The following is a 5,061-nucleotide window of genomic DNA, read 5'->3' on the forward strand; positions in this document are numbered from 1 at the left end:
TGTCTTACAGGAATAGTTTTGTTGAGATTGCTCTCTAATGAAAAAAATTTTTTCTTTGTATTTCATGGTTGTTGTTTTTTTGTTTTTTTTTAAACAGCAATCTAATTCTGTTTCATTGGGTGTGTATGTTGCCAGTTTGTTGTTGAAGGACTCAATGAGCTGACATCTGTGGCTTATATTGGCTCAAAGAGGGATATTATTGTTATTGCCATGGACCATCTGAAAATTGTGCTCTCTAAAGCTTACATGTGTAAATATATCTAAAGGTGAACCACTGAACTTACTAATATTGTTTTTCAATATCAATTTCAGCTATGCAGCAACAGATCAAACAATAACATAAGAAAGCAGTGATTCCTGCTGAGGCTTGGACTACGGCAGGAGCAATAAAGTCTGTTTATATACAGGTTCTGTCTGCCCTTAGGCAACAAGGTGAAAGCCATGACAGCAAACACAACTTAACGGGAAGGGTAACAAGCAAGAATCAGGAGCAGTCAGATGAAAAAGAAACAGTTAGAGGCTAGGAGATGATGATTAATGAAAAACCATTCAGACATGTAGGCTAAATGATACAAAAAATGCAAATCTTTATTTGGGCAATAAACTGAATGAGTCAGAGAGGCATGGCAAGTAATCATACAACGGGAAAACAACTGAAAACTATTTCAGAGAGGAAATAGGGGTAGTTATTAGAAGGATGAGTCAGAGGACATGAATGAAAAATAGCACATACCACAGAACACACAGACAGATGGAGGCGTAGAATAGCTGATTTCCAATCCAGAGCTCCCTGGCTCAAACATGAATAGCTATTTTGTGATGGCATTAACACAACAGAACTGCTTCAGACATGAAAAACCTTTCAGATTGTGATGGATTCCCTTTGATGTGGATATATATTCAAACTCCTACTTATTTCTACATGAATTGCCAGCACTGTAACAGGGAATTACTGTCACACTAGCATTCCACCCACAAGACAAACTAGCAGGAGATGTGTTTTTTTCTCTTTACAGTCAGCATAATTTATATGTAGTGATACTAGCACCAACAGAGACAATAGTGGACCATAAGTTGCACGGCAGCTGGATAGCAAAAAGCTTGATTTGCAAAGGTTCAGTGATGGTGTATTTATGTTGGTTTGTTATACATTTACATTTTCTAGAGGGAAAAAGGCTAGAGTCTGATCAAATTTGATCTCATTTTCATGTCAGCATTACTGCTTATGGAAAGGAAGAATAATTACAGATCAGCTATGAGCCCAGCTCTGTCAAAAGTGAAATCAACAAAGGCACGGATGATGGTCTGAAAAGCTAAATATAAACAGATTTCACTCCTTCTGCAAGCTGCCTCTAAGATTTATTCTAATCAAATACCAAAAATCTATTTTTGAATGGATCCCTTCAGGCTATTTATTTACATCTGTACTTGTGCTATATTTGTGTAAATGAGAGGTTGTGCAAGCTATATGAATTATTTAGAGGAATAATCACCTGCAGCGTAAGTAGCACGGCCTTTCAAAGTTTATTGATGTTTTATAGTGTGCTTTGCATCATCCACTTCAACCAGGAGCAGTATGCTCACTCTAACGTACTCTGTCTGTCCAGTGAATATCTGCAGATTTCTCTTACTCTGTGCCTATGTTACGGTCCCTGACCCTAATTCCCCAGCAGGAGGAGCTGGGAATCCATGAATTATGAACAGGATAGATAGGAAATTTTCCAGCTAATATTCCAACCCAAAGCTTCTTGCCTTTTCTCTTTTTCCTCCTCATTGCCCAAACTGTCATGTTCCTTGCACTTCACCTTCCTATTTCCTTTTTCTTCTCCAGGCAGACCTTTTTTATACTTCCTTTTCTTGGGGCCTGTTCCACTATGCTTTCTTCTATGTATCTTATAGGATTGAAGAAAATATTGGATTGAAGAAAATGAGATTTAGACAGAAAAAAGTTAGAAAGAAAGCAGTTAGTTAGAGTCTGTTGGAGCTGCCGGCATCAAATGATGCACCCATGTATGTCTCCAATAAAATTCACACACACACATCAGTATTCTTGAAGTGTGTAGGTGCACTTCGGTCCAACAACTCACATTTGAAATGGTTGATTTATTACAGCAATAGGTTACACTTCGAGTTTGGTGTCCAGGCACTGAGCTCATCACTCCCCACAAATAAGATGCACATAGAAACAGATGAATAAATATCCCTCCACCCCAGTGCTCACAGGTGGATGCTGGGTTGGTTGAGGGAGTGAAACAGCACCCCTTGCATCGCTGCATGGTGTCAGAGGGAGAGATGAGAAGTTCTGCAGCTTCATTACACTGCCAATTTGGGAGGGTGCATTTGGTACATGATGAGAGGAGAGTCTGGCATATTCGTTTTTATGATACAGTGCAGTACAAGTTGCCTGCCTGAGCTAGTTTAGATGTTTTCTTTGGTTTTAAACATCGACACTATGACCAAATGTGGCAACTGTAACCAAATATTGCACAGCTGGTTGCTCATAAGGTATTATTTCTTGTAAATATTCCTTTATATTTTCATGCAGCTTGTGGGGATAGGTTAATTGGATAATCCAAATTGCCACTAGGTGTGAATGTGCGAGTCAATGTGAGTGTGAATGGTTGTCTGTCCTTGTGTGTTAGCCCTGCGACAGACTGGCAACCTGTCCAGGGTGTACCCTGCCTCTCGCCCTATGACAGCTGGGATAGGCTCCAGCGCCCCCCGCGACCCTGAAAAGGATAAGCGGAAGCGAATGGATGGATGGATGGATTTTCATCCCTAAGACTCTCTGCTACCAATGTGGACATCACACTGGCTGCTAGAAATACAACCTACATTTAAAACCAACCATGAATTGATGAAACACTTTGCTCAAAGTATAATTATAACATACAGACATACACTGGCATTACCACTGTTATCTTGCTATGAAATCCAAGCAATTTATCATTAATGCAGTAATTTGTATATATTCCCTTAAATTAACAAAACTTAGACTTGGAGATAAATGATCTTGTCGGGAACAGAAACACACATCACTCTCTGATTTTTACTGCTGTGTCAGAGATAGGCAGAAATAGACATCCTCCATAAATCTCTCTTTCCCACACGCAGACACGACTGCATGCTGGAGCCATTACTGCCCAGTGTGTGTAATATTGCAATTTCTGAAAGGAGGAAAGGGCATTCCTCCTGTCTGAATTTTTCATTCCCCATGCTCTCTGTTTCTGTATAACAACCAATAAATAAGCAATGAATCCCGAGGACATAACACAAAATGGACTGGATTTTATGTCCACCACACCCCAACATCAGCTCCCCCTAGATACACAATTTGTCTGTCTTTCTCTTCCTGCTTCACCTGCTTTTTTGTCTCTGTGAAGACTTTTTCTATTTGATGTTTTTTTTTGTTTTGTTTTTTTAAGAGTTAAATCCTTTAATGTATCCCTCGTCCTTTTGTACTAACCCAGTGAACTGAACTGGAAAAAGTCTGGCCCAAATATGTGGTGAAAAGTGTGTGTCTGTGTGTGCGTGTGTTTTTGGATTGAACGTGACCTTTTGCTTTGATAATCTACCACAGATTTAGATTTAGAGTTCTGGTGGCTTTGAATCTATCTGAGAGGCAGCTTGTTTGGTGAGCCGTCTAGAGTAAACTCTATTTAGATTAGTCCATGAATATATGCCACAGCATATCTCTCTGATTATGCAATATTCTTTTCAGTCAAGACGTGTGTGGGTTGTTTCAGACAGGGGATGGGAGGGGACGAGGGGGATGAAAGAGAGCCTGTAAGTGCTGTGAAAGGAAATCAAGTGAGAGATGAGATAAAGAGGGAAATAATGGAGTCAACTTAAGCAGTACTTTAGCGCCATCTGATGGTGAGTGCAGACATTGGATCGTTGCAATATTAATATTTTTTGGTCATAAAGCAGGGGTGGACAATTAACTTTCTCAAGGGGGAACTTGAGAGATTGGGACTGTTGTGAAGGGCCCAACAATCAGCTGAAGTTTTTGATTTTAGCACCATTGTGCAGCCCGCCACAACAGTCCCAGTTTCTCATGTGGCCACTTGAGAAAATTAACTGCCCAATGCGTTTCAAGGAAACTATTCTTCGAACCTTTTAGACATAGTGGTGGAATCTGTGCTGGACGTGTGACTGGAAACATTAATTAACTACTGTTTTACTCCAATGACTATATCATTTTAGAATATATATAAAGCTCAAAGAGAATGTATATTTAAAAAAAGAGTCAATAAAAAAAGAAATTCTAAAAATATACACAATGGGGTCACTATGGACTGGCCCTGGTCACTCACTATGCACCCCTCAGGTGAACTCTATTGACATACTTGTACAACTACAAGTAAAATAAAGTCATACAATTTGTTAATGAAAATGTCGTTACAGTAACAGCAAGTTATTGGTGCAATAATTGGAGCAGGGTGGCTGAGGAGCGGACTGATTTTGGAGCACGTGGACCTGTTTTAAGTCTCTTTTGGACTAAAAAAAAAAAGGTCATAATCACTTGTAACTTGCACTTGAAACCGATAAAGTAATGTCTAAGCATGGATCAGTTTAAAAAGGCGTGCAAAAATGTGTTTTTTGCGAGATACAGGGAGTTATTATTTTAACATTTTCGAAATACAGCCACATTACATTACATTGCAAACAAATTTGAGCATACTGTGTGTTTAGGGTCATATATGCACACTGGTTCAACGACCTGTTTTAATGTTTTGTTGTTGCTTGTTTGTTTGTTTTGCAATGAAACAGGAAATTGCAAAATGAACTGAGTCCAGTGTCCCCTTGGTTGCCAGGCGGAGTTTACGTCAAATGAAACAATAATGTATAGAATGCAACAATGTAATTATAAATACTTAAACACGTCAGTATCTGTGGACAGTCATTAACAATAAAATATAAGGTATTACCCCAACAAATCACCTGAAACTGTGAGGACTTTGAGTTAACTCTGGGTTGACCAATAGTCTCTAAATCCCGCCTCTCGTTTTCAACAACCAATCAAATTACGCTATCAATCTGTTTACCATTAGCCGCGAA

The sequence above is a fragment of the Rhamphochromis longiceps genome, linkage group LG7 (genome assembly GCF_057381845.1).
Source record: "Rhamphochromis longiceps isolate RC_006_pf linkage group LG7, R_longiceps_female_GT1.1, whole genome shotgun sequence".
Lineage (NCBI taxonomy): Eukaryota > Metazoa > Chordata > Actinopteri > Cichliformes > Cichlidae > Rhamphochromis > Rhamphochromis longiceps.